At 34.4% G+C, this 13,262-nt stretch overlaps 1 pseudogene; it reads left to right on the forward strand.

The window, feature by feature from the left end:
* The window catches only part of LOC107646836, a 23,108-nt pseudogene continuing 15,768 nt past the window's right edge, over nucleotides 5,923-13,262 (forward strand).

Consider the following 13,262-nt stretch of genomic DNA (forward strand, 5'->3'; position numbering starts at 1 on the left):
TACCATATCAGAAAGATGAAAAGCATACACCTTTGAAAAGTGGCGGGTGCGTTACACAACCCGAAGGGCATTCTCCGATAGGCAACAACTCCATAAGGGCATGTGAATGCGGTCTTTTCTTGATCAAGGGGGTCAATCACAATTTGGTTGTATCCCAAATACCCATCAAGAAAGTAATAAAATATATGGTCAGCAAGCTTCTCCAACATTTGATCAATGAATGGGAGAGAGAAGTGGCTCTTCCTTGTTGCCATGTTAAGTCTCTGGTGGTTAATACACATTTTTCTACCGGTGACCGTTCTCATAGGGATCAATTCATTTTTTTCATTAGAGATTAACGTGATCCCTCCCTTCTTTGGAACCACTTGTACCAGACTTACCCATGGGTTGTTAGAGATGTTATATATGATTTTCGCATCTCATAACTTCATTAACTATTTTTTAACAACCTCCTTCATTGTTGGATTGATGTGCTTGCACCACAGGTTTAGAATCTTCTTCAAGTAATATCTTGTGCATGTACATGGTGGGGCTTATTCCCTTCAGATCGCTGATTGTCCACCCTATAGTAGTCTTATATTCTCTTAATATTTGCAACAGTGCCTCTTCTTCCTCTTTATTCAGTAAAGCATTTATTATCACCGGGTAGGTGTCCTTGTCACCAAAGAATGCATATTTGAGGGTTGGTAGAGGTTTTAAATCTAACTTTGGTGGTCCCTCTTTCTCCTTGGTGTTATTCGAGAGTGTCCTTTCTATTGAACAAGTGTCTGCTAGTTTCTCTTTCTTGTCACCATTTGAGTGTTGTGGAGCATTCTTTATGGTCCTTTTACTATGAGCTTCTTGAATCAATTCATCAATCAAGTCACCTTTCATGCTTCTATCAAGTTACCTTTCTTTCTTGTGTGCTCCTCAACACAAATTACATGTAGTAACTTGTGAAGCTTGAAATTGCTCCATTTATGTTGTGAGTAAAGAAATTTTCTGAATTAGGAGTTTATTGAATGCGAGAATTACATCCATGGCATTCGATTCGATTGTTTCTTACATACACAAATAAAGAAAAATCAAATACACCGTATGGAATAAAGAAGAATAAAGAAGAAAAGAAGAATTGAATAGAATAAAGAAAAGAAAATCAAATAAAATTAAACAAGATCTAAGTTAGTGATTTAACCGGACGTATGTTGTCAATCTCAATTAATTTCTGGTAACGGCTCCAAAAATATGATGAGAAAGAACTAATATGCTCGAATATTGGCAAGTGTACCAAATTGTTCCAAGTAATACCACAATGAGTGGATATCATTCCCGTGAGGATTAATGGATTGAATTAAGCAATGTCTAATTGAATCTCTAATTAGATCGATCAAATCTTGGTAAGAGGATTGTGAATCTTGAAGTAGAGCAAAGAACAGTAAAAAAGATAGTTGATTGTGGATGAGAGAAGGCTTATAAACTTTGGAGAAGTAATCAATAATAGGGATATTAAAGGCTCCAGAGGTGTTTAATTCTTAGAAAAAGCAATACTTGTATTTTTCTATTTTGACTCATGCAAAAAGCTTTTCACAGCAAATTACTTATAATTAAATTCTGATTCCTTGGCAATCAAATTTCTCTTAACTAAATTAATTGCCAATTTCTTGGTCAACTAATTAAGAGAAGAGGTTAAGAACGGTTTCAATTTAAAGCCACACAACTTTCAAAATACTATTCCTAGTCCAATTGAAAATCATGAAAAAGAGTTTCAAACTAATTCTGACATTAAATTCCCCAAAGTAATAACAGAATCCAAGATAAAATTAGAATATTTTCCAATACTTCTAACCTTTAAAGATGAAGAACGAAACTCAATTTTAAAAAAGTAGAAAAACATGAATCAAAATAAATAAAACACTTGAAATACTAATCCATAAAATCAAACAAAGCTCCTAATCTTTAATAAGAGGAGATTTAATTACTCATGGTAGAAAAGAAAACAACCTAAAACTATAGAGTTTCTTAATCCATAGACTCTCCAATCTCTAGATGTGAACTTTATTCACTTATTTATAATCGAACTTCTTAACTATTTGAAATTCAAGGACTAATCTTTTCTTCTATACATCCGAAGGATAAGATAACTATTTATTTAAATGGAAAACAATAATTCAAATTTATCCTAAATTAAATTCTAACAACCAAATCTCATCTTCTTAGAAGAAGTTAATGCCAACTAATCATTTAAATCTTGAATCTTGGGTTGATTTTAGAGCTTCCTGGGAGTTAAAGTTGGACTTGGCGCTGGGCTCCGGATTTGGATGTTAGGCTTGACTTGGACACCCAACTTGGGTATAGGGGCACTGGGCGCCAGGTCTTGGCATTGGGCTTGGTGGTTAGGCGTCCAACTTGAACGTAAGGGTACTGGGCGCTAGTACCTTAGAGATGGGCTTGGAGATTGGGCGCCTAGATTGAAGCAGGGGAGTCGGTTGCCTGTCCTGAGCACTGGGCTTGAGATTTTGGGCACCCATCATGGAGATTGGGCTCTGGGCTTGACCTCTTGAAGCCTGGCGCCAGTTTCTCTTGAAGTGTACTTGGTATTCTTTATAAATTTCATCCTGACTTGTTTAAACATGGCCTAAAAACACAGTCTTTTTAAACAACTCTAAATATATGATTAGTCATCAAAACTTCGCTAAAATTATAAGAACTTTGATTTAGTTCTAAGAAAAATAATTAAAAAGAAACCTAAAAACAACTAAAAATGTCTAGGCATCACAACACCAAAATTAAAACTTTGCTTGTCCTCGAGCAAAAAGAATAGTAAATAGATTTTATCTTAATGAAAAGAGTTGGAGAGTTTATAAATTCAAGTCCAAATAAAAGTGGGGTTCACAACTATCTCTCTGATTATAAACGGACTTCTTTCATCTTATTGAGCCTTGCATACTTAGAAATCAAGAATCTTTAAGAACTGAATTTTGGATTGTATTATGAGACTCCTTTTAAAATTGTATGATTCTTGAAGCAGTTTACTTAGCAATTTAACTGAGGAAAGATATTTGAAGTTCTTAACTCTATGGGCTTTATCTCAAGGCAACTCTTAGTGGGTCTTCAATCAATAATTTCGGGCTAGTTGGCCCAAGTTACCGGGTGATAAAGCACCCATCGAATCTAATTACCCAAGCTTCTCCTTGACACAGTCACACAACAAGCATATAATTAGGAATTTATTCATCCAGACATAGATACTGAGAGCCTCTTTGGACACTAAAAACTTTGTTTTAAGGCAACTTTTTAATGTGGGCTTTGAATCAACAATCCTGAACCAGTTGACCCAAGTTATCAGGTGATGAGGCACCCCTCGAATTTACTTGTCCAAGTCTCTCCTTAAAACAATAGGCATCACAGGCACATAACTGGACTCTAGTCATTAGTGCTTAGAGCCTTGTAGCTTTAGATTTTTTTTTATCTTTCCATACCCTTTTTTATAACTGCTTCGAGGAATTAGACGTCAAAATCTTATAGTATGACTCCAAAACCTTGTTTTTGGAGATTCTATCTCCCTCTTCCTCAAGATCCATTCAAATACTTTCGGTTCATGGAATATAATAATACTACTAATAACCACCACATTTTAATTGCACTTCCTTGTTATTCAAATTTTTTTCATTAATAACCACTCCCTTTACATCAGTAGATTGGCAAAGAACAAGTACAAGTTATAAGCACTAAAAAGAACAAAGAAAATAGAAAAAGAAACATGATGCATAAAAAAGAAGAAGAAGAAAAACAAAATAAAAGAAAGAAAAGAAAATGAAAGAAAACTAACCACCAGAAACAAAGTAAAGTTACCAAGTTTGCAAGGAGCAACCTTTGAAGCTAGAAAGACTTCCATTTCAAAGTCGGTAAAGAGAATGGAGACTTCTAGCCTAGTGAAAAGGCATTCATACATAAACAAGAAATGTTCTTGCGACTTATTATAGCAGGAATATCAAATTCTTTATTGGGGTCAGAGGCCTCTAAAGTATACTTGTCCTCGTGCTCCTGATTTCTACAGATCCTATATTGGAGTTAGAACTTTTTTTAAATATTCCTTATCAACTACGGAAATGGCTGTTAAAACAAAACTATCAACCCAGTCTAACCCAGCTCGAAATTCAAAACCAACAATGAAACCTCAGAATTTACAAATTTTGCAACAACAACAAAGTCCACAACAAATGGGTGATCTTCAAAAATGATAAACAAAGAAAGCTACTACTACAGAACAACCAAAACATTACTACAATGACAGCAAGTGAATTTTTAAGAAAATCTCTATAAATAGTTACAAGAAGTCATATTTTTGAAGAGACTATTTTTCATAAAAAGCACAAAGACAATGTTATCAGAAACAAAATGTAAAATCTCGAATAAACGAAAATTAAATAAATAATAAATTAAATATGAATGAATATGGTTAGAAAATTTAACAATCAAAATTTGATAATTTAAATATTAAAATTGGACTCAGTGGATTTTTCTGAGCCGGAAAACATAGTTTTTAGCGTAAAAGCGCAAAGAGGCATTTTAGCTGGCAGTATCGGCTTAAGTATGCCCGGTACTGTATCTGAGAAAATTAATTGTGACTAAAGAGGGTAAGAAAATAAAAGTTAGTTTGGAAAAGTAAAATTATTTAAAATGTGAATTTAAACTCTAATCTTAAAGGTTTTGGCCCAAAATTGGACGACCAACAGACTAAACCGAGTGAACCGGGCCCAAGTAGCCCAAGCCCACAATATAAATACCCCACATCACACCCAATTCAGCTCATTCTCATCAAAATGAGAGAGAGATCTCGGTTAGAAGTGAAGAGAAGGGAAGAAACCCTTGAGCACTATTCAAATCCAACTTCAAATCACCATAACTTTCTCTCCGGTGCTTGGATTGACGAGCCGTTTGCAGCCATGCATCGCTCTCAACGAGCTCTTCAATTCTATCTAAGTATTGTAGGGTGCTCTTGATATGTGCTTCAAATATTCATGATATGAAGAGTTCAAGTATTATTTAGAAGATATTAGTTTACATTTTTAGAATGTTTTAATTTAATGTATTTTGATTTTGTTTATTTAATTACTAGATTGGGCCTTATGTTTATGGGCTTTAGGGTTTTCTTTGTTTTAACCTAATAAGAGGTTATAAATACCTCCTTAGCTATTATAGTCGTAGTATAGAATTATTTAGAGGTTTGAAAACCTTTTTTTGGTTTCGTGATGAAACCATAGTGTGGACAATTGAGGTTGAGGAGTCCTTCTCTTATTACATCGGGGAATTGAATAGAAGGTTGAGGAGTCCCTTCGATTCAATTCCCAAACTATGGCGTTGACAAGTTAGGTTGAGGAGTCCCTTTCTTGTTGCGTCAAGAAATTGGGTAGAAAGTAGAGTGATTCTCTTTGTACTCAATTTCAATCTATCCTTTTTATTTCTATTTCAATTTCAATGTATCTTTTTTTATTCAGTTTGAATCCCTATCTTTCTGTTTATCTTTTATTCCTTTATCATTTGATATCAGATTTCAGGTATTAGATTAATTTTTATTAATCTATATTCGTCTTCTTGTGTGTCCTCATAATTAAAAAAAATAAGTTGTATTATCGTATAAAAAAAACTGAAAAACAAAACTTTCGATGATTATTATTATCTCTTTGTATTCTATGTCTAGTCCTTTTTTTCAGTCTTTTTTTCTTATTGTGGTGTTGGATTGTCTCTATCATTCTTATTTTATTTGATTTCTAAAGTACAACAGTTAAAAAGATTCAAGAGTGGTAAAAGGCAAGAGTGGTGAGTTCAACAGAGGGTAAAAGCCAATTTTGAGAATAAACACGAGTGTCCACCTTTGAGTGAAACACATGAGAGAGTGATTGTGAGGTCTTTCTATAACAATTTTGTTACAGGTTCATTGTTATGGCGGCTCATTCCGAAGATACTTTAGTTGACATGGAGTTGATGCAAAGGGTCATTCAACGCTTAACTAATCGCTTGACTGAATTGGAAGCATGGAGGCAAGAGGCGACACAGACATTGTCCAAGAATACTAAACAAGGACCTTTTCGGAATCGGCATCCGAATCATGTGCCTTCTGATGATGACTCTGATGAGGTTATAACACCTCAACATAAAAGTCTAGATAGTAATATCAATGCCATCAAGATACAAATACCACTATTCAAAGGGAGAAATGATCTTGAAGTTTATTTGGTGTGGAAATGTAAGCTGAAAAGAATTTTTGCTTGTCATAATTACTCTGAGGCAAAGAAGGTTCATTTGGCAGCCATTGCATTCTCTGACTATGCCTTGCTTTAGTGGGATGAACTAGTAAAGACAAGACGGCAAAATGATGATCACCCTATAGAGACTTGGGATCTTATGAAGTGCCTTATGAAGAAAATATTTGTGCCTTCATACTACTATAGGGAAGTGCATCAGAAGTTACATCGGTTGACTCAAGGCTCCAAGTCTGTTGAAGACTACCATAAGGAAATGGAGATGCTTATGATCACTGCCAACATAGAAGAGGACGCTAAAGTTACTATGGCATTATTTGTAGGTGGTTTGAATAGAGTGATTGCTGATGTGGTGGAGTTACATCATTATGTGGAGATGGAGGATTTAGTCAATATAGAAATGAAGGTGGGGAGGCAAAAACAAAGAAGAGCACCAAGAGGATTGTCTCATGCTAATCCAAAATGGGAGTCTTGTAGTGCAGACACCACAAAGACTAAGGATGCTGCACCCAATGAGTTGTTTGATAGTACAAAGAAGAAAGGTAATTCTAACTCTTCTTCTACTACTTCTAGGCATCGAGATATTAAATGCTTCAAGTGTCATAGTATGGGTTATTATGCTAGTGATTGTCCAAACAGGAGATTGATGGTTATTAGAGGAGATGATATTGTGTCTGATTCTGATCATGGTGATGATTCTGATCATAATAGTATGCCACATTTGGAGGATTGTTTTGATGGTGATGTTGAGTATGCAGTCCATGGTGAATCTCTTGTTGTTAGATATGCTTTGAATTTACAGGTGAAAGAAGATAGCCTAGAGCAATGCCAAAATCTTTTTCATACTAGATGCTTGATGGGTGGGAAGGTGTATAATCTGATTATTGATGGCAAAAGTTGGACTAATGTGGCTAGTATACTTATGGTGGAGAAATTGGGTTTGACATGTGTTCAACATCTTAAACCATTTACGTTGCAGTGGTTGAATGACAGTGGAGAGATCAAGGTTGACAAGCAGGTGACAATTGCATTCTCTGTTGGAAAGTATGTTGATGAGACATTGTGTAATGTGGTGCCAATGCAAGCTTGTCATTTATTATTGGGGAGGCCTTGGCAGTTCGACCGTCGAGCATTTCATGATGGTCACACGAATCGGTTCTCCTTTGATTTTAATGGTCGTAAGATCACTCTTGCTCCTTTTATCACCTAAGGAGGTTTACCTTGACCAGTTGAAGCTTCAACAGGATGCCAAAGGGAACATGGGATGTAAGATCATAGAAAAATCTGAAAGGAAAGAGGCTATGAGAGAAAAAAATATAGCAAAAGGCCCAAAGATGAGTGAAAAGAAAGAAAAAAGAACATGTCATGAGAGTAGTGCAAATACCGAGAAAATTGAGAAAGTTGAGAGAAAATTGTGTTTCTTTACAAAAGAGAGAGATTTAAAGAGTGCTTTAATAGGCAAGAAAGCTTTGTTTATGGTTTGATTTATGGATACTTTATTTTCTGACACTGACCTTAACCCAAATTTGCCAAATAGCTTTGTCTCTTTGTTGTAGGAATTTACCGATGTCTTTCCTACTGACGTGCCACGTGGTTTGCCCCCATTACGATGGATTGAGCACCAAATTAATTTTATTCCTTGTGCTAGCATTTCTAATAGACCAGCCTATAGGAGTAACCCTGAAGAGACAAATGAGCTTCAAAGGCAAGTGGAGGAGTTATTAGCCAAAGGTCACATCAGGGAGAGTATGAGTCCATGTGCTGTACCAGTTTTGTTGGTTCCAAAGAAGGATGGTACTTGGCAAATGTGTGTGGATTGTTGTGCAGTCAATAAGATTACGGTAAAGTATTGTTATCCTATCCCTAGGTTAGATGACATGCTTGATGAGTTATATGGTGCATGCATATTCACTGAAATTGATTTGAAAAGTGGATATCATCAAATTAGAATGAAATCAGGGGATGAATGGAAGATTGCATTTAAAACAAAACATGGGTTATATGAGTGGTTAGTAATGCCTTTTGGGCTAACTAATGCACCTAGTACATTTATGCGTCTAATGAACCATGTTTTGCAAGAATTTTTGGGTAAATTTGTTGTTGTTTATTTCGATGATATTCTCATTTATAGCACTTGTTTGGATGACCAGTTGTCACATGTTTTAGCTGTTTTGGAAGTGCTTCAAAAAGAAAAATTATATACCAATCTTAAAAAGTGCACTTTTTGTATTGATCAAGTTATATTTCTTGGTTTTGTTGTGAGTGCGAGTGAAATTGAGGTTGATGAGGAAAAGGTAAAGGTAAAGGCTATTCGTGAATGGCCAACGCCTAAGAATGCTTCTAAGATAAGAAGTTTTCATGGGTTAGCTGGGTTTTACAGGAGATTTGTAAAAGAATTTTCTACCGTTGCTGCGCCTCTCACAGAGGTTATAAAAAAAGATGTTGGATTTAAATGGGAAAAGGAACAACAAATTGCATTTCATACCCTAAAAGACTGTTTGTGTTCTGCTCCTATTCTTGTTTTACCTAACTTTGATAACACCTTTGAGATTGAATGTGATGCTTCTGCGATTGGTATAGGTGCTGTTTTTATGCAGGAAAAATGAGCCATTTCCTTCTTCAGTGAAAGGTTGAATTTAGCTCAACGTAAATATTCAACATATGACAAAGAATTATATGCTTTGGTTCGGGATTTGGAGGTTTGGCAACACTACCTCTTACCTAAGGAGTTTGTGATTCACACGGATCATGAATCTTTAAAGCACTTAAAAGGATAAGGTAAGCTTGATAAAAGACATGCTAAATGGGTGGAATTTATTGAAACATTTTCATATGTGATTGCCTTTAAACAAGGTAAAGAGAATGTCGTTGCTGATGCTTTGTCTTGGAGGTATGGTTTAATTACTACACTTACTTCTAAGTTGTTAGGATTTGAGTTTTTAAAGGAGTTGTATGCCACTGATTCTGACTTTTCTACTATTTATGCCTTTTGTGAACATAGTGCATTTAACAAATTTTATAGACATGAAGGTTTTCTGTTTCGTGGTAATAGAATTTGTGTGCCTGCTTGTTCTATGAGAGATTTACTTGTTCTTGAATCATATAATGGGGGTTTGGTGGGTCATTTTGGTGTGCATAAGACATTTGATGTGTTATCTGAATATTTTTACCAGCCACGCATGCGTAGAGATGTTGAAAAATTTTGTGCTAAGTGTATTGCATGTAAACAGGCTAAATCTAAGTCTTTACCACATGGTTTATATGCCCCTTTACCTGTTCTAATACATCTGTGGGTTGATATTTCTATGAATTTTGTTCTTGGTTTGCCTCAAACTAAAAAAGGTAGAGATAGAATTTTTGTTGTGGTAGACAGATTTAGTAAAATGGCTCATTTTATTGCATGCCATAAAACTGATGATGCAACAAATATTGCTGATCTGTTCTTTAGAGAGGTTGTGCGCATGCATGGTGTTCCCCAAACTATTGTTTCTAATCGTGACGTAAAATTTTTGAGTCATTTTTGAAAAGTTTTATAGGGTAAATTAGGCACAAAATTATTATACTCTACTACTTGTCATCCTCAGACTGATGGTCAAACTGAAGTAGTAAATAAAACATTAGGGACCTTATTACGTGCTGTTGTTGATAAGAATTTGAAAACTTGGGAAGATTGTTTACCTTTTACTGAATTTTCTTATAATAGAACAATTCATTCTTCTACTAGTTTTTCTCCTTTTGAACTTGTGTATGGTTTTAATCTGTTAACTATTTTGGACTTATAACCTTTGCCTTTGAGTGATATTGTTAGTTTGGATGCAGAAGGTAAAGTTAAAAAGGTTAAAGCAATGCACTTGAAAGCACGTGAGTTGCTTGAAAAGAAAAATAAGTTGACAGCTCAAAGCATGAATAAAGGTCGAAGACAACTTGTCTTTGAACCTAGTGATTGGGTGTGGGTTCATTTGAGAAAGGAAAGGTTTCCTACTCAAAGAAAATCCAAGTTAGACCCTAAGGGTGATGGTCCATTTCAGGTGCTCGAAAGGATCAATAACAACGCTTACAAGATTGACCTTCCAGGTGAGTATAATGTATCAGCTACTTTTAATGTCTCTGACCTATCTCCTTTTGATTTGGATGCAGATTTGAGGATGAATCTTTTTCAGGAGGGAGGGAATGATACGAACCCTCTGGAACAAACTGAAAACTGTCATATGCCAATTGGTCCAATTACAAGAGCAACAACTAAGAGAATAAAAGAAGGTTTTGCAAATGATGAGTGGATATTTTATACGCTTTTTGGCATAGTTTTCATATAATTTTTAATATATTTTATTCAGTTTTTATTAAGTTTTTATAGGTTTTAGTGTTAAATTTACATTTTTGGATTCCACTTTGATTTTTTGTGTTTTTGTACCATTTCAGGTATTTTCTTGCTGAAATTGAGGAGCTGAAGCAAAAGTCTGATCCAGAGACAGAGAAAGCACTGCAGATATTGTCTAGATCTGACCTGCTTGCACTCGGAAGAGATTTTTTGGAGCTATAGAAGTCCAAATAGAGTGTTCATAACGGCTATGGAAAGCTGATTTCCAGAGCTTTCTAGCAATGTATAATAGTTCATACTTTGTTTCGAAATAGAAGGCCCAAAACTGGCGTCTAACGCCAGCTTCCTGCCCCCTTTCTGGCGTCCAGCGCCCAAGGAGCAGAGCCTAGCGTCCAAACTCCTAAAGAGGATCCCCTGACTGGCGTTTCACGTCCAAAAGATGTCATAGCACATGGATCTCATCAAAGCTCATCCCAAACTCTCACCAAATGGGCCTCGGAAGTGGATTTTAGCATTGAAAATACTGTTTTACCCTTACTAATAGTCATTGTTTAGTATTTAAGGGATTTTATTCATGTTATTCGAACACCTTTTGACAGCTTTACATCACATTTACCATCATACACATTTTACCATCAGCATGAGTTTCTAAACCTCCTAGATTGAGGTAAGGAGCCCTGCTGAGTCCTATGAATTAATAAAAGTATTACTGTTTCTCTTCGATCCATGTTTGATTAATTCTAAGATGTATATTCGTTCTTCATCAATATGAATGCGTTGAACTGGCATAAGTTTATCTCGTTCTACATGGGTTCAGGATGTGTCTTTCATCGGACAATGATGAACCACCAACTTGAATATACGTCTCTCAGACGACTAATCCACGACTTCGTTTGGGACTTCTCGAGACATCAGTTCAGCCGATTTATGGGGAGATTAGGGTCTCTGTGGTAGAGGCTAGAACCCAAGTTGCAGCATTCTCTGATTCGGAAGATCTGACCTTGTCTGTAGCGTTTTGAGTAGGATCATTAAAGAGAATGAACTGTACGAGCTTCACCCTCAATCAGAATGGATCCGCACTAAACCTGGGGTTTAGATCTGGAGGAGTATTGGCAGCTGCTCAAACCAGTGTCAATCACATACAGCCTGCCATTGAAGCAATCACTCACAAGCAAAGGAAATAGTGATACCAGAATTAATTCAGAAAGACTAAGCAACTCCAATCCTTTACCTCATTCGTATCCCTCTTTTCACAGTTTACACGACTTCTGAGTTCTAATTATTACTTTCATTCATTCCTTTTTATGCCATTAAAAATAACATACCAACATCTCCTACTCTTTCATCTGCCTGACTAAGACCTGTAGGATAACCATAGCTTGCTTCAAGCCAACAATCCTCGTAGGATCGACCCAGACTTGCTCAGGTATTACTTGCACGACCCAGTGCACTTGCTGGTACAGCTGTACAAAAGTATGGGGATTCGGGCACCAAGTTTTTGGCACCGTTGTTGGGGATTGTTTGAGTTTGGAGAAACTAACGGATTGTCTTGCTCCCTAGATCAGGTAATTTTTATTTTTTATTTGAGTCATTTATCTTTATTTTCTTCTTCTCTAATTTTCGAAAATCATTAAAAAGTTTTTCAAAAATATTTTCTTTTCCTTGTTTGATCTTTGATTTTGTTTGAGTCTTTTAATTTTTGTTTTCTTCTTTTCTACTTTTTGAAAATTATTAAAAAAAAATTTCAAAAATATTTTTCTTTTCTTTGTTTAATTTGTGTTCTTGGTATTGAGTCTTCCATGTTTTTGTTTCCTTTTTTTTTAATTCCAAAAATTTTAAAACTTCTTCAAAAACCTTTTCCAAGAAATAGTTGTCTTTTATTTATTCAATCTTTATTTTTTGTTAGAGCCTTGTGCTTATGTTCTTGGTAAATTTTTGTGTTCTTTTGAGTCTTTCTTTCTAAAAATTTTTTTCAAAAATATTTTCTTTGTTTAAATCTTGTGTCAAGTCTTTAAGTTTGGTGTCTTCTTGTTATTTTTCTTTTATTTTTCGAAAATTTCTTTTTGGTTTTCTAAAATTTTTAAGTTTGGTATCCCTTGGTGTTTCCCTCCAAAAGTTTTCGAAAATTAGGGACATTAGATCTAAAAATTTTTAAGTCTTGAGTCTTTTACTTGTTTTTCTCTTTCATCATTCAATTCAAAAATAAAAAAAATATCTTTTCTATTTTTATTTTTACTTAACTTTCGAATTTTTAAAATAAAAATTCAGATTTCAATTCAAAATTTTTATCTTATCTTATCTTAGCTTTTAATTTTTAAAAATCAAATATTTTCAAAATAAAAAATTATATCTTTTTCAAAATTCTTATCTTATCTTATTTAAAATTTAAAAATTCAAATTTAAAAATTCAAAAATTTAAATTTAAAAATTTCAAAATTCAATTTTCAAAATTAAATCTTTTCAAATTTCAATTCTTTTTCAAAATTTCAAAATTCAAAATTTCAAAATTTCAATTTTCGAATTTCAAATTTCAAATCTTAAATTCAAATCTCTTTTTAATTAATTGCATATCTTCTATCTTTTCTTTTTCAAAACTTCTTAACTAACTCTTCTATTCTTCTCTCTTCTTTTTTGAATTTCATTCTTTTTAATTAATTAATTTTAATTTCAGATTAAATAAATAAATAAAATAAAAACAAAAA

The sequence above is a fragment of the Arachis ipaensis genome, chromosome B06 (genome assembly GCF_000816755.2).
Source record: "Arachis ipaensis cultivar K30076 chromosome B06, Araip1.1, whole genome shotgun sequence".
Taxonomy (NCBI): domain Eukaryota; kingdom Viridiplantae; phylum Streptophyta; class Magnoliopsida; order Fabales; family Fabaceae; genus Arachis; species Arachis ipaensis.